Source organism: Pituophis catenifer, unplaced genomic scaffold (genome assembly GCF_029215685.1).
Source record: "Pituophis catenifer annectens isolate HBS135680 unplaced genomic scaffold, rPitCat1.0.hap2 SCAF_2, whole genome shotgun sequence".
Lineage (NCBI taxonomy): Eukaryota > Metazoa > Chordata > Lepidosauria > Squamata > Colubridae > Pituophis > Pituophis catenifer.
In genome coordinates, this window is record NW_027256882.1 from 139,825,457 (window position 1) to 139,846,394 (window position 20,938).

Consider the following 20,938-nt stretch of genomic DNA (forward strand, 5'->3'; position numbering starts at 1 on the left):
TTGTTAAATGAGTTTTGGCCCATTTTACAACCTTTCTTGCCACTGTTGTTGAGTGAATCACTGCAGTTGTTAAATTAGTAACACAGTTGTTAAGTGAATCTGGCTTCCCCATCAACTTTGCTTGTCAGAAGGTCACGAAAGCTGATGACATGTCCCCCTGGATACTGCAACCATCATAAATGTGAGTTAGTTGCCAAGCATCTGAATTTTGATCACATGACCATAAGAATGCTGCAATGGTCGTAAGTGTGAAAAACGGCTGTAAGTCATTTCTTTCATGTTGTAACTTCGAATGGTCATTAAACGAACGGTTGTAAATCAAGGACTACCTGTATTGATTCCATGTTCTGTCCTGATCAGCACAATCAACAGCACCTAAAACTCTTCATCACATCTCTCTGAGCATGACCTGAAAATACACCATAAACATGTTTAAATATCATGTCTTATGACTTTTTCCATTTCAACTCCAGCCCATTGCAAAGGCTCATTATTAGAGTCATTATTTTGCAGTTTGAGTTTTAAAGACTAGCTTTCCTATTTCAGCCAACAATATTTTTGTACATGACATATTCTAGGATACAGTACTTTGGATGATGATATCTTGATCGGTCCAACTTTTATTCACTACTTTAGGCGACTAGTGGGGGACATACCCTTCGCTCTGGTTGCTGAGCATTTCCTCAACAGCAATTTTGGCTCACACTATAGGAAAGTTGGAATTACTGCATCAGATGCATCTGCCATGTAGCCCTCAATTATACAGATTTCACACCATTTTGAAGGAGCACCTAATCTCAAGTCCATTGCAGCAACTGATAGATCAGAGGCAAAGAAGGAGCTGTGATGGAAAGGAGAGCTATCTTGAGGTACCAAAAACACTCCACTCCTAACCCCCCCCCAAAATATATATATATATATACTCCACAGATCTCCATTCTGTCAATCAGATTACTTTTGGACTAGGAATGAAGCCAAAAGACTGCAACACATTCCCTGTAGTAGCCCTCATTCAGGTAAGCAGGGATCAGCACTAGACAAACAATCAGGAAGAAAACAGTAATGAAGGAACCTGCTTCTTCTAATGAAGGAAATCAACCCCCACCAAAACTAGTAGGGGAAGTTTCTGCATATAAAGAGGCAGCAAATCCCGCACTCATTCACACTGATGAGGTTACCTACTAGTTGGGTAATGAAACACTACAAGAAAAAAACCAAGCTCAAAGACCACCGAGACTCCATAATTTAACCCTGAGCTACATATATTTTCTTCTACTGGAGCACCTCCACTACTTAAGAATTGGTCTGTATGTTTTATACAAGCACAAGCCCTGCTCTAGATACAGCAGCAGTGTGTCATGTCCTGACAGCAGAGCTGGCCTCCCATCAAGCTGAGTAGGCAGCTGCTTTAGGCAGCCTCTTTTGGGTGCCACAAAAAATGGTGCTTTTAATCGCAGGAAAACGGGGTGTATTTGCATGCATCTTGTGTCAAAATAACCTGAACCCTCTTAGGAATTATGATATGGAAAGGAAAACCCTTTGCTGTTCCGGCTGAGACAGCATTTTTCCCCCCAGGGCATCAGTGCTGCATACAAAAGCAGAGGGCAGGTTGTTGCAAGCAGAGAGGGGTGAGAATATAGTTTCTCTGATGTATGTGTGAAGGAAGAGGTGTACTGAATTGGAGCAAGAATCTGGAACCAAGGGGAATAAAAGGATCAAATGGTGAGGCACTGCTGCAAAGGAAAGTCAATCTTGTCCAGTTCAAGTCTGCAGGTTTTTTTGGCAAGGCTTTTCCAAAGTGGTTTGCCATTGCTTCCTTTCTAGGGCTGAGAGAAAGTGACTGGACCAAGAGCACCTAACTGGCTTCCTGCCCAGGCAGAACTAGAACTCCCAGTCTCCCAGTTTCTACCCTGATGCCTTAACTGCTACACCAAGCTGGCTCTCGCCAAAGGAAAGCAGTGTAGTTTTAATAACATTTAACTTCTTTGTTTACTTTCTTTTTTCTGCCCTGAAAACATCTTATAAATATTGTCCCTCTGGATTAGTAGAGAAATAGCCATGCAATCTTTAAACAAATAATTAATAACATAATAATAATGTTCAAAGTTCACATGTTTTGTCTGAGCAAGTTGTTGTGTGTAACACTAATGTAACCCATATTTCCAATCTCTCCCCAGACCACATAAAAGATGTGCTAAGTGATAATGGCTTTGGGCATCAATATGTTCCCTTTGGTACCCAATTCATTCTCTTGAAGAAAAACGAGTGCGTGCATTTTGTCAATACGGCAGGCACCAGCAAAGACAGCCTCTATTTTAGGCTGTTGCCCTGGATATTCGGCATGCCTGTAAAATCTATACCTATCAAGTCTGCATGCATCAATTTACCAGCTTCGCGTGCAATACAGAAAGAGATCTCACATGTGTTTACTTGCAATTTGTTCTGGATATTACCCGCACTCACAGTACACAAGCTGCTTCCCACATGCAAAATACACATTCCCACAAAAGAAAGTTCTGTTTCATATTATGGATACTTCAGCCCCTCCCTTTAATCTATGGATAGAAAATTGATTCCTTAAAAAAACAAAAAAACAAAAACAAAGGCAGAACTGGGAAATTAAATACAATGGGAAACGAAGCTGGGAAAAGACAAGACTAATATCATTTCATATAGCCTCTGATTAAAGTTTGAAGTTGTCAGAAATCTGGAAGACAACCAGATAATTGATCCAGATCAGTGGTGGGTTTCAAAATTTTTTACTACGGGTTCTGTGGGTGTGGCTTGGTGGGTGTGGCTTGGTGGGCGTGGCAGGGGAAGGATACTGTAAAAGCTCCATTCCCACCCCACTCCAGGGGAAGAATACTGTAAAATCTCCATTCCCATCCCAATCCAGGGGAAGGTTACTGCAAAATCCCCATTTCCTCCCTTATCAGCTGGGACTTGGGAGGCAGAGCAGGGGTGAAATGTAAATTTTGTTACTACCAGTTCTGTGGGCATGGCTTGGTGGGGGGGTTAATGTGACTGGGTGGGCGTGGCCATTTTTTTTTTAACTTTTCAAAGCATTTTTTCTAATGCTTTGAAAAGCCTCTGCCAATCAGGCAACTCAGCTGGGATCGTCAGAGAGGCATTTTAAAAAATACCTCTCTGCCGATCAGACAACTCATCTGGGAGTTGCCAGAGACTTTTCAATTATTTTTTTTACCATCTCTTTGGCCGAGAGGTTGCAGAAAAAAATGCTTTGAAAAGCCTTTGATGATCCCAGCTGAGCCGCGCGATCATCAGAGGCTTTTTTTTTATTTTTAAAAGCATTTTTTCTTCAGAAGAGGTTGTAGAAAAAATGCTTTGAAAAGTTAAAAAAAAAAAGCCTCTGATGATCGTGCAGCTCAGCTGGGCATGGGGAGGGGGCGCAGAGATTTTTGCTACCGGTTCTCCGAACCACCCGCTGCCATCGCTACTGGATCGGGTGATCCGGTCCGAACCGGGAGCATTTCACCTCTGAGGCAGAGAATAGATGGGGGTGGGGCCAGTCAGAATTTTTACTACTGATTCTCCAAACTACTCAAAATTTCCACTACCGGTTCTCCAAAACTGGTCAGAACCTGCTGAAACCCACCTCTGATCCAGATGAAACATTGGTTCTCAAAAAAATTATCATTTTAGAGCAATAGCTAAAATGTCTAGCTAGGGAAATGTATTAGGATGATTTTCTTTTTCTCAGTTATGTGCTCACATGATTCCCTATTTCTCTGTATAAATGAGGACATAGGCGTTATAATCTGGGCCTTGCAGTCCTGACTTCAGGTTGGTGGGGAAAATATTATTCTGGTAGCCTGTGATCTTAAACTGCAACATTGTCTGTCTCTTTTATAACAGACCAGTATCATCCTGTGGCTGGCTTGGATCACAGCATTCCATTTTTTTTTTTAATTTACAGACTTTTATCTCCGATTATCTTATCAAAATAAAATTTGGTTTTGTTAACTCTGGTGAGTTTGATCTCTTTTCCATAAGGGCAAGAAGAACTGAAACTCCTAATCACATATCTATATGCTAATAGCCAGGAAATTGCATTATAGAAATCATCATTATTATTATATACATAACAATGTGAAATCAAAACTGCCAGTTCTTTAGCTGGTATTGGCCTTCATACACATCAAGAACCTTGGATGTCATAAAATATTAATGTGGTATATGTGCAGGATCCAAGCAGTATTGCTTTTTGTAATTGACACGTTATCCAAGAACCATCCAAGATTTTTTGATATGGTCCAGTGTGCCAATAAACACGGATCACCAGAGTCAGTTTATGCCGTAATCTTTCAACTTCAATTTTCAGATCTTGATACTTTCTGATCTCCTCCAGCTCTTTCTTTTCTATTCTACTATCTCCTGGAATTGACATATCAAATACTTACATTCTTCTTTTAACCCATAGTTACTGTGATGTGTTATGAGCCAAAACTTCATCAGTTTATATTCAGAAATCCCACAATATTTTAACCTGTTCACATTTTAATTACTTTTTCAATTCCATATCCCCACCAATTTTTCAATTTAATGGCACATGATAATTTCTACAGAAGTTCCAAGAAATCATTTTGGCAACTGTGTCATGTCATTGTTTAGAACCAGTTTGTGAAATCTTCTAGAATGACCTGAGTCATTCTAGAAGCGTATATAATGTACTATGCAAGGAGATTATTATTATGGTTTTCACATAATTAGCCAGATGTTCAGAGTGGATTTGATACATCCATCCACAAATTGAGTCCTTCCCAAGGACATGAGATAGATAGATATTTTTGTTTGATGGTGTTAAATTGTTCCAAGTAAAACTGTCTTTTGCAATTGACTGATAGGAATTTTTCATTGCCAATTCAGACTGGACCTGGCACTCCCATTCACCCACTGAGTCCTTCCCAAGGACACGGGATGTTAAGCTGTTCCTAGTAAACACTGACTTTTGCAGTTGACTGATGGGGATTGTGTCAATGCTGATAGAGTTTAAGTGGTGCTCCAGATGTTTTGGAATTGCATTCAAGACACTATTGATACTATCTTTTCTTTCTATTACCACGGTCATTCTACTTCTATTTGCAGATGTTTGTATTTTGTAATTTTCTCTGGTTCTTTCTCTTCTCTCTTGCTGTCTCCATATACTACAATGTCCACTATCCATACTTTTTTGTCTTATCAACAATTGTTAAGTCTGGGTTGTTATGTAGGTGGCAAGTGCCTGTTTGAATTCTAAATACGCAGAGCACTTTAGTTTTCTTCATTTTCTATTACTTTGTCTACTTCAGGGGTGTCAAACACATGTTTTCACGGTGGCATTACATGACATATTGGGACTTTTTCCCCCTTTGCTAAACTGGGTGTGGGCATGGCCAGCACATGACGCATCTGGCCTGCAGTTTACTTTATAGTCCTACCAGTTCTTGCTTGTAGGCAAGCAATATTTCTTACAGATATTCCAATGCTACTTTGCAAGCAGTTGTTTGTCATATATCATTGTTGTTACTTTGTCACTTTGCTGTTGTAGTCGGTCTGTGCAGTGCTTGCAGCAACTAACTAGGTCGGGTGTCGGCAACCTGTGGCTCCAGAGCCGCATGTGGCTCTTTGACTCCTCTCCTGCAGCTCCCTGCTGACCCAGTCACGCGACCTGCTCTCCACCCCGAGAAGGCGCAAGCCTTTCAGCAGAGCCGTGCAGCTGAAGCACCCCAAGCATTTTCTGTGCACTGCCTGTGACCAGCTACTTTTTGCAATTCCACGTCCTTTGTGAGCAGCTCAGCACCAGCCGCAGTTCCCTTCGTGTTGGCTCAGGAAGGAGGGGAACAGGGAGGTGCAGCCGCCACCACCAGATGCAGGGAGGGAAGAGCTCCGGCTCTCCTGCGCAGCGCAGCCAACTACTCACATGAGTGTACAGTGGTGGCAGCAGGAGTAGGAGTTGCTGTCGCCGCCACAGCTGTGATCCTGGCACAAGAGAGTATCCCGCTTGTGCGCGTGTATATGCGTGCGAGAGAGAGATGAGAGAGAGAAAAGGGGAGAGAGAGAGAGAAATGAGAAAATGATGGAGGGAGACAATGAGAGAGAGGAAAGAGAGAGAGAAACTATTGTGAGAGAGAAGGGTGGAGAGGGAGAGAGAAATATGAGAGAACTCGAGGGAAAGAATGAGAGAGAGGGAAAAGAGAGGGAAACAAATGAGAGACAGAAGGGGGAGAGAGAGAAAGGAAGGAAGAAAGAAAGAAAAAAATAAATGAAAAAGAAAGAAAGAAAGAAAGAAAGAAAGAAAGAAAAGAAAGAAAGAAAGAAAGAAAGAAAGAAAGAAAGAAAGAAAGAAAGAAAGAAGAAAGAAAAAAGAAGAGGGAGAGGAAAAAGAGAGAAAAGCAGAAATGAGAGGGAGGGAGGGAGGGAGAGACCCATTTACTACTGAAGACACTGGGAGCCACAAAACCTAGGTATGCGTGATGAGGGGATCATGTGACTGGGTGGGAGTGCTGTTAAGTTGGCCATTCCATCTAGGTTTTGTGGCTTCCGGTGTACTGGCCATGTAATACTTTGCCTTGCCATGTTTCTTTTCTAATCTTCACCTAGTCTTTCTTGTAGGCCAGTTTGGTTTCTACAGCATTCAGCAAGCCTTCCTGGTATACTAGCTTCAGTGCATCTTCTTCACTGTCCTTCTGACATTCTTCCAAGCCCTTTTTCCTTCTTCAAGTGTCTGATGTACTTGCAATATTCCATGCCCACCTATTTTTCTTTGATAAGTAAAGTCCGTCCACATTGCTACATGGATGAATTTATTTTTATAATTATTTATATTCCACCCAGCTCCCAATGACTCTTGCCTTTTAATAGACATGTCAAGGCCAACGTTGCTGGGCAAATGAAGGAAGCAAAGACCACTTAGACTTTGTTAAGGTATTTTTAATGACAGTCATAAAATAAATAAAACAATAATCTCAGAAACTGTAGGGAATAACTCCAACCCTCACTTATAGACGAATTCTCTTTGAATGATTTGAAATGTTTCCACCCAGGTATCTTGCCACCTGGCTAGAGCTGTTATTTATAACAGAAGCTGCCAATGGGTTTGGCTCCTGTGCTTTGATTGTATACACCTACTGTCCCTTTTTCATTATTTTCTTATTTTCACCACAATATCTCACATGCCAGAATGACAGCACAGGTTGTGAAAGCCCCCCTCCTCTCTCCCCCATATCAAACTTAAGGAAATAATGCCTGCTGAGATCACCAGCAGAAGTGAACACCAGCAACTTTGCTATCCCAAAGGAGGAATCATAGTCAAGAGGTGAAGACATAGAATGCTTGTGGAAAAAAAGAGGATTGAGAATTCCAGACTTGGCCCTTACAGCTGTTCTCCTCTACATGGAGACAGTAATGGAATCAAGTGAGCCTGGGAGGACAATTGAGGGTTATGTATATGTTTCCTCCTTTCTTGCATGTCTTAAGGACTCTGCAACCCAACAAGACAGACACAGACTTCAGAGGATAATTAGAAATGCAGAAAAAACAATTGCTACCAACCTGCCTTTATTGAGGATCTGTATACTGCACCAGTCAAAAAGAGGGCTATGAAAATAAAATACATTCATCAAGAATAAAAAGATACAACACTTAGTAATAGTCAAGGTTACTAATAAGATATCAAATCATACTAGGAAACAAATAAAAACAATATAATTGAAAGATACAAGCAACATGGTTATAGTAGTAAGTGGGAAAAGATAGATACTGGTAAGGAAGAGAAGAATAATAGTAACATAGTCTTAGTAAATTATTTGACAGTGTTGAGGGAATTATTTGTTTAGCAGAGTGATGGCAAAGTTTTTCGGGGAAAAACTGTCTTTGTGTCTAGTTGTTTTGGTGTGCAGTGCCCTATTGCATCTTTTTGAGGGTAGAAATTGAAACAATTTATGTCCAGGATGTGAGGGGCTTGTAGATATTCTCCTTATGTACACTGAGAGCATATATACCAAAGACAAACTCCTTGTGTGTCCAATCACTCTTGGCCAATAAAGAATTCTATTCTATTCTATTCTATTCTATTCTATTCTATTCTATTCTATTCTATTCTATTCTATTCTATTCTATTCTATTCTGGAGCAGGTTAGTGGACAATCCCTAAATGGTTTTTTTGTTTTTGGTGGAGAAATAAAAGGGATATGCACATACAAAAATTATTCTTATTTCTGGATTTGACAAGCTAGCTAGGTTAGTATTAGAAGACGGATCCCCCCAGTATGCTCTTCAGCTATGGGAAGCTAGCTGGATTTGACTAGCTAGCTATGGGAAGCTAACTTCAGCTAGCTTTTGGTCCAGCTAGCAAAGACATCTCAAAGTACAAAGTACAAAATACATATCCAAGTCTGTTCCACCAGGGGCTGAAGCCCAATCACCCCAGTGGGACCAAATCAATCCACTTGAATTGAAGTAATTAGAAATCCAACTCCATTTAGAAAGATTGGAATTCAAAGTGGTAAGGTAGAAGGACAGGTTCTCCTACTTAAGTCTACAAAACAATAGTGTGTGTGTGTATGTGTGTGTGTGTGTGTGTGTGTGTTTGTGTACATAATAGGAATAGCAGTCACATCTCAATTAGATCAATCCAGTTTACAAAAGTATTTCATCAGCCACATCTTTGTTGACTGTCTGAGGTCATTCTCAGGTTACTGTATTTTTCTCAAGACATGGAACTTCCTTGTTCCAAAGACAGCCTTTTAATTTTCATATAGATTTATATTACTATTTAGCTTAGTTCTTTACAGTCAATATACTTGCAACATACACATAGAACTGTATGTTCTGTATACACATAGAACTGTATTTATTGAAACAATAAATATTGTTTATTAAAACAATTAATAGTACCAAAAAAATCAATGAAACATACAGCTAAAATAACAATAATAGAAATGCAGGTTACAAATCCATGAGGTAGATATATATACTGTTCAAAAAAAATAAAGGGAACACAAGCAGAAGACATCCGAGATCTGAATGAATGAACTAGCCTTATTAAATACTTTGTTCTTTACATACAGTAGTTTATACACTGTTCAAACAACTAAAGGGAACCCAAAACTACTGTATGTAACGAACAAAGTATTTAATAAGGCTATTTCATTCATTCAGATCTCGGATGTCTTCTGCTTGTGTTCCCTTTATTTTTTTGAGCAGTGTATGATTGGTTGGGATGGGCTTATATCAGTGGTGGGTTGCCCCCAGTTCAGATCAGTTTGCAAGAACCCATAGTAAAACTGGCAGGAGGCCCTGCCCATTGCCCTGGATGTCATCATCAGCGATCTGCGCATGCTCGCGCGTGCGATCCCGTTGCGAACCGGTGATAAAGGTAAGTAGAACCCACCCCTGGTTTATATCTATCTATTTCTATCTTTCTCTATGTCAGATAGATAGACAGGTAGATTTTCTCCCTCTCTCCCTCCCCCCCCTCTTTGAACTCATATAAATTTACATACTTTCTTAGGCTTCAGTGCTATTTCAGTGCTATTCAATGCTATTAGACTCTGAGTAATTCCCATGTGTAGTATTTAAGATAAGAAAAAAACATGTACAATATCACACAAACTCAATACTCCATACAACAATGAACCCTCATCAGTACAATCTTTCATGTTCCTATATAAAAAGGCATGAAAGTTGCTTGTAATTTTGACAAGCTGCAAGTCTTTAAAAATTTGTTTGCTTTCAGAAGCAATGATAAGGCACATCCTTTAATATATATTTTATGATGCTTGTCTTTAGTGAAATAGGCCTGGTGTGTATGAATATGTGTCTGAGCCTGTGGAAACCAACATTTCTATTGGGTTCCTCAATTCTAAGAATATCTTTCCAGAAAATGCTATTAACATTTAATGAGCGAGGATTTTTTTTTTCTGAATCTGGGGCTATATCATCATGCTTACCTATTGTCACATATTAAATAGTGAAGCCCAACAACTAGTGTCAATGTTCCAACTTGGGCAACTTTGGAATATACATATATAGCACTTTTGGTTGGATAGCTAATATTAGGACCAAAATACACTAGAACTCTCATATCTCTGGAAATAATTACACCAGTTTTAAAAAAAATCACAGAATGTAATGTCTAATAAAAGAAGATTTGACCTCTTTTCCCATGCTAAATTGATTTTATGAGGAAACCCGATTTTAAAATTAGGAAACAGATGGTGATATGGGAAAAAATGGATGGAGTTGAAGATATTGACTTTGAACCAACTGATAGATAATAAAGATGAATTTTAACATATGCTGTGTTAAGAGATGAGTATCATCTCAGACGTAATCCAATGGCAATATTTATAGCTATAAGAGTTGTCAAGAATATTGTCTGGACCAGCAACAATTTCAACTTATAAGATATCCAAGATACTGGAACAACTTGTTAAATCCTTTACAACTCAAAAAAGCATACTATTTTTTTGACTACTGTTTCTGCCATTGATAGATTTTTGCTATCAATAAATCAATTTGATACGCAGATGCTAGGAAATGAGTGAAATAAAGAATTAGAGGTTCCTTATTGCTTGGACAATGAGAGAGCATCTTATTTTCTATGGCAATAGTGTTAACAAAGAAGAGGGAGTCAAACTATTCTCCAAAGCACCTGAGGGTAGAACAAGAAGCAATGGGTGGAAACTAATCAAGAAGAGAAGCAATTTAGAACTAAGGAGAAATTTCCTGACAGTTAGAACAATTAATCAGTGGAACAACTTGCTTCCAGAAGTTGTAAATGCTCCAACACTGGAAATTTTTAAGAAGAAATTGGACAACCATTTGTCTGAAGTGGTGTAGGGTTTCCTGCCTAAGCAGGGGGTTGGACTAGAAGACCTCCAAGGTCCCTTCCAACTCTGTTATTCGATTCGATTCGATCTGATCTGATCCGATCCTATCCTATCCTATCCTATCCTATCCTATCCTATCCTATCCTATCCTATCCTATCTATTCTAATACTTCTTTACTTCCTCTTTTGTCACTTCAGGTGACAAGAGATTTTTAAATATTTTAAAATTTAAATTAATTTTTAAATTAAATTAAATTCTTCTTCAAAATATGTATTTTTACAATGTTCTGTACTTATTAGGATTTGGTAGTGGGTGATATAAATACAGAGATTCCCAGACTTTTTCCTTCATTATCCAAAACTGCTTATCAGAAAGTCTTATCAAATTTAACTTACGGGACTGAGTATAAATTCCTTCCATCATTACTGTTGTTACTTCAGTACTGTTGATGAATGAATGGCCATAACTCGAGGATTAACTATATTATAAAAATAATATCATTGAATGATCTTTATGTCATTTCAACAAATACATTGATTTTCGTCTTAATAAGAATACTTGGGAGACATTCGAATATATTTTAGTACACCTGACAGTCTTTAAGTCAGTTTAAATGTCCCTGTTGTGATGGGTAATGAAGAAAAACCATTTTTACCCAATTTTAAGTAATTTATTCAGGTTTGGGAAGCATTGAAATTAGGACTTTGCGACAAAAGCTAAAATTTTCAGAGGATAATATTCTCTTGAATTACATAGCTGCTACATGGAATTTGACAAATAGACAACATAAATGGATTCTGTATGCCCTTACTATGAGCAAAAGATTAATATTGCAACATTGGAAAGATAAATGCATGGGACTATTTACTCAACGACTGAAAATCTGAGCGTACTTGCCACCTATGAGTGGATTGCCTATAGATGTAGGCTTTGTATGGACCACTATAATAAAATATGGAAATTATTTCTACAAAATATAGTAGGTTGAAAATAATTATAGTTATATAAATGTATTAGAAATAAATATACAGCACTTCAATAATATTTGCATTAGATAAATATATAGAGAAATGTATATGTTAACTGTTATAATGATATGTTATACTTTGGAAGGGTTCATCTTTTGAAGCACTTTTATGCAGTTTTTCTTGATAATACTGTATATGTATTTTTCTATGTCTTGTTTTTTTTCTATTACTACTTTAATTAAAAATAAAAAGATACAAATGGGTACTATTCAGTTGAAGAAGAAGATTACTATTCAGGAGGAGGAGGAGGAGGAGGAGGAGGAGGAGGAGGAGGAGGAGGAGGAGGAGGAGAAAAAAGAAGGAAGAAGAAGAAGAAGAAGAAGAAGAAGAAGAAGAAGAAGAAGAAGAAGAAGAAGAAGAAGAAGAAGAAGAAGAGGAGGAGGAGGAGGAGGAGGAGGAGGAGGAGGAGGAGGAGGAGGAGGAGGAGAGCCTGAAGCCTATAATCTTCTCTGTTGCTCAGAACTCTTTTTATTTCTGCTGCATGCGTAGAACACAAATCAAGACAAGGAAGCAATCCTACGCTCTAATTATGCTGAGGATGTAACATCTGTCATTTCACCCAGCCTAAAGAAAGTGCCAAAAACACACCCATGCAAGGGATAGGCTGCTTGAATTGGTGTGCTCGAATGGCACTGTGCAGGCAAATGGCCATCACTGCAGAGATAACAGCAAGGCATCTCTTGATTTGCAGAACTGCATCCTGAAGTGAGTTTAGGATCTACTGTCTGGAACATCTGTTCAGTGGTGCAGAATCATTGTTCTGTTGTACATCAAATTCTGAGATGTGCTGTATCAAGGATAATTATTTCTAATTAAAGCAAGGATCACTTGCTTTATGCTGCTCATGAAAAAGTCATCTATGTGCCAATTCAAATTATACATTTAAGTTTACCCTTAAGTCTCTTTAAATATGCACAGGAAAGGTATAGGAAGACTGGCAGATATTTTCACTGCCTGGCAGCAGAGATTTCTTTAGAATTTGTACAGAGTTTTGCCTTAGCAAAAGAAATAGTTTAAACAGAAAAAGATTGGGACGCTCAACTCATCTTTGAAATTTATATAACATTTTCATTTCTGAATATTTTCCCCCAGAAACCCTACACTTACGTAACAATTATGTCCTACTTATATTATTATCTCAACCCCCATGGCTGCAATATAAGGCAAGAAACAGGTCTCTCTAATTTATAGATTTAGAAATGATGCCTAGTTATTCGAGGTGACTTGCCTGAAGGGGAAGAGATGAAATAAGTGTCCTTTTAATATCCTGACAATGAGAGAATATCCAGGCATATTTAACCTGGTCAAGGAAAGAATCTACTCTCCAGATGCACACAATACTTTGACCTATATTAACTAAAGAGGCTGGATTCACACAACTAATCTAACACACATAAATCCAAACTAAGGTGAGCTCTACTGAAACTTTACAAATCCAACCATTAGATTTCCAACTGACCTGATTTAAGTGTGTTGCATGAACACAACCATAACTGATTTTTGGAAAATACATGAAAGATTCAAGGAGGTAGAAAGTAGACATAAGCAACCTTCAAAGATTTGATTCAGTAGATAAAGAAGCTCCAGGAACAAAGAATGATGAAGAACAGGAAGTCTCGTACTGATTTTAACTCGCCCACCTCTATATTTCACAAGTTATTGTCCACTAACATCTTGAGAACATTGGCTGAAATCTAAGACCACTCCTTTGGTATTATTTTACTCTTTCAAATTTCAAATAGAAAATTGAGTGATTTCCCTAAATAAAATTAATATTTAACTGTCCTTTGGCAAAACTGGTCAGGTAAAAAACAAATTACCAAACAGCAATATAGATTTTTAAAGCCAGGATGGATATTGGTTTCAGAAAGAAAATGAGAAACTGAGGCAGAAAAAGAGTTAAATAGTGAATAGACCACAGTTAAGGGCTGTTTGTTGATTCCTTAAATTAAAAAAACACAAATCTGGCATGGTGCAGAGCAAAACTTTAGTCTTAAGCATAGAGAGCAAATTTGGTGTAGTGGTGAAGGCACTGGCCTAGAAGCCCGGAGACTGTAAGTTCTAGTCCTGCTTTAGACATGAAACCTGGCTGGGTAACCTTGGGCCACTCACAATCTCTTAGCCAAACTCCCTTCATAGAGTAGTTGTTGTGGGGAAATAGGAGGAAAGAGTTGTTATGCAGGTTTACTGTCTTAATTTAGTCATAAAGTAATAAAGGAGGAATGAAAAATCTAAGAAATAATATTCTGCATTTCCCAGCCCATTTCAGCCCCAAAGTATTCTTAGAAAGAAAAATAAGGGGGGAAGTAACTCAACAATTTTGCTTTCTGTTAAATAGATTCTGCTCCATGCCTATCATAGCAGCTACTTAATATCCCAAAGCTTCCCCCCAATTCTAAAGGACAGGACAGCTTTAGCTTAGGTCATATTCAGATCTTTGTTTTTATTTTTGTGTGACTGATATTGTGTTTTCTATTTCAGGCCCTTTGGGAATGACTGAAGATAAAGATGAAACACACATGCAGGAAAATAACACTATTTGAAACAAACATTTGCAACAGGCGACTTGTCTGCTCTTTTATTGTGAAATTGGCCCACCTAAAAACACACTGGAAACTAAAAAAAGGAAATAAATACAAGGATGATGACACATATATCCCTCTTCCAATTTTTGGGGAAGAGACTCCATCACATCACATAACAGAGAAGGGCTTTTGGGGTGGGGGGGGTATCATATGGAGTCCATGCTAAAGAGTTTGCCCTGCCCAAGATGATATTCGATGCTGGGCATCCACGCGCCAGTGACAACTGATAACACCACAACCCACCAAGATGATCCAATGGTGTCTTGAAAGGGCTCAGGAGAATTACAGGATGTATTCCTGACAGGTGCACCTTCCCTTAAATAGCAAAGCTGAGCAAGGGGCCATATAAAAGCCAGAGACATGGTTTAGGTTTTCAACAAGTATCTTGCCAGCTTCAAGCAGAGGACATCTGGAGCAGGTAAGTACCTGCTGGGATATGCAATGCCTAAAAAAGAAGACCAGTGCAGTTAAATTTCCCCCAAAGCACTGAAGTTGTAATCAGGGAACGTTCTGGTTATTGGAAAAGGGGACTCCTGAAACCAGGGAACTTAGTCAGTTAAGTTCTAGAAGAAACGTTTGGTCCTTAGTTAATAGGTTAGGGGGCGCCATCCTAGTGATGTTTCAGAAGCAAAAAAGAGAGATATTTGATGGGATGAAATCAGTGATGTTGGATATAATGAAATCAATAATATTTATATCCACACCTTTACTGTGTGGCAACAATTCTGACAACGCTATGGACAGCTAGAAGTTTACCTTCCTAGGAAAGTCAGTGAACAGAAAACAAGCTATTACTTAAAGCCAAAACCATTGTCTGAAAGCTGTATTTCATGGGTTAATAGTAGCATCGCCATTAGAAGGAATGGCATGAAAAGATAGTGATTAATTCGTATTGAATTTTTAATTTTCAAATTTTGAGCAGGTTAATATACTGTAGATCCTATTCTTTGAATCCAGCTTTCCCCAACCCCGCTTCCTGGGATGATGGGAGTTGTAATCCAACACATCTTGAAGCAACCAGGTTGGGGAAGGCTGGATTATACATATCCATGAGTTCAAGACTCCAGATCCGTCTTTTCTTTTAGCTTACTGCAGCTCTGGCTGCTACTTCTGGTGATCCTGTGCCAACAGCTTGCTAAATGCAGTTTTTTAATTAAGACAGAATAAATCAAGGCTGGCGAGGGGGTGGAAAATACTATTTTATATTTATTGTGCAGATAAATGTCAATGCTGCCTCGGAAAGAATTTTGGGAGAGAGTGATTTGCAAAAATGTGGGTGTGGAGAAAATACAGCTAAAATGCTTATGATAATGAAGGAAAAGTTTGATGAAGGGAAAGGACAGGGAAAGTACAATTCAACCAAGCGGTGGGGTTGGGGAGGTATGCTGAAAGCCAACAGATCCAAGCAAAACTGGTTTTTTGATGGCCCTAAAGCCAACCCCCCCCCCCAAAGGATAGGGAAAAGTAGAATTTGGGGGGGAGGGGAATGCATATTAGATACGATGACACACAATATATAATGGGGCCTTGGTCTTGTACACATAATCATGACAAGAGGGAACAATATTTTCAGCAGGGTGTCTTAATTTGGTGACCAAGACTGGTGGTTTTTGTTTAAACATTGGACCAAATAGCAGATCTCACATATCCCCATATCATGCTTTCACCTGCGTTGTTTCCCTCTGCCTTTCTCTGAGCAGTGAACAGCCTACCTTCCAAGCCAAACACCTCCTCTGAGAATGCCTGTTTTTTCCAAATTCAGGGAGAGAAGAATTGCTTTCCTAAATAAACTCTTGGCAGGCAGATCAGGGGGTCCATGGGGAAAGCTGAGTTATTTAGACTGAGTGTAATCCTAGAACAGGCTCACATCACAAGTTGTTGCCTTGTGAATATAAGACTCCCTAAGAGGAAGGAATGGAAGGGTCACAATGTAATATAGAGAAGAGGGCCAGCGTTCTTCAGAGCACATTGAGCTCCAGGACCAAACAACACTCTTGCCAGCAAAGAGCATTAGACATCACAGCTCATGTTATTTGGCATTAAAATAAGAGGGTAAACTTGAGACAGAGCTTCAGTCTTCTCCATCCCCATTTTATAATTACAGATTTGGAGGAGTTGATGCTAGGCTGATGGCGCAGTCAGTAGTTAAAGTGCAGTATTGCAGACAAACTCTGCCCACAGTCTGGAGTTCGATCCTGACAAGGCACAAGGTTGACTCAGTCTTCCAAGTCGGTAAAATGAGGAGCCAGATTGTTGGGGGGGCAATATGCTGACTTTGTAAACCGCTTAGCGAGGGCTGTAAAAGAATATGGAGTGGTATATAAGCCTAAGGGCTATTGCTATTCCTAAATTCACATCATACATGCAGGCTGGTGGTCCACACTACATTATAATTAAATGATGACTGTTCAGGGGCTGCTTGTTCTCAGTCTTCAATTATCTCACCATCCTGAAGCACAGCACTGGAGGTGAGGGGACAATTGGGACAAGCAACCAAGCATTGGGTAATCTTTCTCCCCAATGGCTTTCGAAAGAGCTCATGTAGAAGGTTTACTCTGTAAAGGTCGCTTGTAAACAAACCAACTGATCTCATTGCCATTATGAACACCTCGGTGCCCTTTAAGGAGCGGCCTGGGGACAGCTGCCATGGTTGCGCCAGCTTGGCAGCCTCTCACCACAATGTCTTTTGATTGCCAGACTGAATTACTGTTTTTCTGATTTTTTTTCCATCTGAGAAGCCGCAATGGATGCAGCCCTGTTTCTGATCCGGCTGTGTACATGCATTTTCTGGTCTGTTGCTTTTCCAACCTGTTTTTTTGGGGAAAGATGGAAAGATGTTTGTAACCAGCCATTATTCTATTTGTTTGCTATCAACCATTACTCCTAGTTGCATTTGCAACCTGTACAGTATTCTTCAAAAGCTGAATGATCTTGGTGGCTTCAATCAAACAAACTATATAGGTGATGATTCTTCTGTCATAACAATCTGATCTCAGCCTTTCTGGCTTCTGCTCCCCATCTTCCACTTGTAGTATTATGCTGAAAACAGTTTAGAAAAGTTTGGGAGGAAGATTGGATGGCTGGGTTTGCCTGAGAAATAAATACTGTTGTGTTTAGAATGTTAACTTCTCCAATTATTCATAAATAGGAATTTGAAAAGGCTTTTTAAATGACGTCCGTGCAATCTAGAATAAGAATGACTTTTAAGGGCTGCCAGAAAATACAAATTACTTACAGAGTAGTTCATTTTTGTGGAAAAAAGAAGCAGGCGCTGCTAAATCACAATGTTTATTCCTTGAATTAATCAATGAAGAGAAGACTGGAGACCAACATTAGCTTGCCTATACTTAAGAGGGAACAGAATTTTAGAAATTTTCTCAGATACATACCATTTTGGTTATCAGAAATCCTTGCATTGAAACTGAGAGTGATTGATGGATGGCATGGCTAGCTGACAGCTTGCGAATCTGCATGCAGTTTCATCAGGCCTCCAAAGAACAAGACAGAGATGTGGCAAGATACCATTTTAATTGAAAGAGAACTTTAGCAATATTAAGGGACTTTCCTCATTGATATGCATAAATGATTTTTCCTGCTGACAAAGGAGAATATTTGTAGCTCAGGGTTGAAATGAGGGGTCCTTGGTGCTCTCCGAGTTTGGTTGTTTTCTTGCAAACTTTTCATTACCCAAACTCACATCATCAGTGCAACAAGGACACCCTGCCCTGATTTTTCTGCTTTACAAGAGCCCAAATATTCCAATATTAGATATACCTCTTCCCAGGGGTGGGTTCTAAAAATTTTTACTACTGGTTCTGTGGGCGTGGCTTATTTTGTGGGCATGGCTTGATGGTCATGTGACAATTATTTAGGATTTAGCAGAGGTACTGGTCTACCAGGCTTTTAACTGCTTGCAGAGCTGTACCGATCTACCCATTTATTTTTGCAGGCACTGATCTACTCATATATTTTTGCAGGCACTGATCTACTCATGTATTTTTGCAGGCACTGGTCTACTCATGTATTTTTGCAGGCACTGGTCTACTCATTTGTTTTCTTTTAACACTGATCAGCTGTAGGGCGGCCCTTTGAAGCCCTGCGGCAAGAGTTTAAACAGTTTTTCCCCCCTCTAGCCATCAGCTGGGACTCAGGAGGCAGCAATAGATTTGGGGTGGGGCCAGTGGTGGGATTCAGCCAGTTCACACCACTTTGGGAGAACCGGTTGTTAACTTTCTGAGCAGTTTGGCAAACTGGTTGTTGGAAGAAATCACTAGGGCAGAGAACCAGTTGTTAAATTACTTGAATCCCACCACTGGGTGGGGCCAAATAAAAGATAAGAATAACGCGGGGGGGGCACCGGGGGGAGCAGAACTGGTTCGGTGATGTCATATCGTCATCGCTACCGGCTCGGGAGAACAGGGCCGAACCAGGAGGAACCGACCACTGCCTCTTTCATAATTTTTGGTTGCGAGAGACTACCCCTTTTAAACATAGCCTTCCTAGACCCCCTGTCCACCACACAAATTAGGCTACCACCTGGTCTTTTATCTCTTTTTCCATAAATGTTATTAGCAGTCTTCCCTTTGCTCATTCATGCCCCTTTGCCATCCAACCATTGGGTAGGGATTTCCATTTGTGTTATTAAATTGAGAATATGGTGCAAAGTGTGGGAAGTGAGCGTGACTCACATCAAAGTTCACCTCAGCTATCAGACACTTGGCTGCTGGCGATGGGGAAGGAGCCAGGGAGAATAAACTGCTGACCGCATCATTGGCAAGATCAGTAGCTAGCTCAGTGCAACAGGATTTACTGGAATTTGAAATCTGCCTGTGATTTTAGCAGGCAATTGAAAGCTTCTTTCTTTTGGATTAAATGGAAGATAATCGCAGTAACCAATACTGTCCCTTCACTTAGGACTGAAATCTACTTTGGATTAATGGATTTTATCTTTGGAAATTGGTAGGAATTCCTGTTGTGCATGGGAATGAAAGCCGAAGGGCCTTCAAATAGTCTCCCCAACCACAACCCTGCTTGGCCATCGACAGCTTCAGAAAAATCTCATCCAGGGTGGACTTCAAAAATTTTAGCAAGGGGTTCTCTGCCTGGTTGGTGGGTGGGTGTGGCCATGGTGGGCGTGACCTAGTCGGCCTCCTGCACCATGGGGAGGGGCGTTTTTGCCCTCCCCGGGTTCCAGAGGCTTTTCTCGAGCCTCCGGGAGGGCAAAAACGGTCTCCCCAGGCTCTGGAGGCCCTTTTCCGGCCTTTCTGAACTTCCAGTAGGCCCATTTTTCGCCCTCCACGCGCTGCCTGCACTTACCTGCATCCAAAACAGGCTGCATGGGCACTCCTGGGAGGGGAGGGGTGGGGTGGGAAGGGCCAGCCAGGAGTGGGATTTGGGGGTTCTCCGAACTGCAGAGAATCTTAGCTAGAGATTCTCCCCAACCCCCAGCAGCCCACCCCTGATCTCATCCCACAATTCTGTCACTTCAGGTTGGAAAAATCCTTCTCAATAGTAACTCCCAGTTATCAGAACTTCCTATCAAGGGAGACAATTTATTTCTATAGCAAAAATATTTGTATTTGGGCAGGACTTCGGTGTAAAAACAGACTTTTAGCTGTTGAAGTGGAGGCCACTGTATTGGGGCCTGGGGTGGGGGGGTTTAGGGTACATTTCTATCATTTATATAACTGCTTTTTGAAATGAATTTGTTGGCTGCCTTGATACCATCCATTGGTGGGGGGGAAATGGACATGAATTCCATAAATAAATAACAAATAAATGTTAATCCCAGCCAGCCACAAAACCAAAAAGATAAATTGGGAAGGCTGATCTAGGGAATTGTCATAGGAAGACACAAACAGGTCTGAACAAGGTCTTAAATATATAACCTGACTCGAGGCAAGCAAACATGGGCAGCATCTGCATTCCTCATAAATACAATCAGTGACAGAAATTATGCCCCTTCTCTAAAAAAACAGAATATCAGCTCCCTTATTATGCTTGAAAGCAAGATGCTCAAATCTCTGTAGTTCTAGTACTTTGTCCTCTGGGGTATTATAACCCTAGTGCTAAATCGAAAAGATATTATATGTGACTTTGTCAAAAAAAATCTTGATACGTTTATAATATGAAAACAACATTAGAAACCATGGCAATAGTAGCGGCAAGAGCCTCACTCGGAATGGTAAATTATGGATTAGCATTACAAGATGGAATTATTCTCTTCCTTCTCATCAGGATGGTTGAAATTAAAAGATTGGAAGCTTTTCCGTTCAGGATTTAACCAGGATTCCGCATAAAGTCCAAAACTGGGGATGCTCATTAAATCATCGTGCCCTAGGGTATGATGATTTAATGAGGGTAGAACAAGAAGCAATGGGTGGAAACTAATCAAGGAGAGAAGCAATTTAGAACTAAGGAGAAATTTCCTGACAGTTAGAACAATTAATAAATGGAACAACTTGCCTGCAGAAGTTGTGGATGCTCCAACAC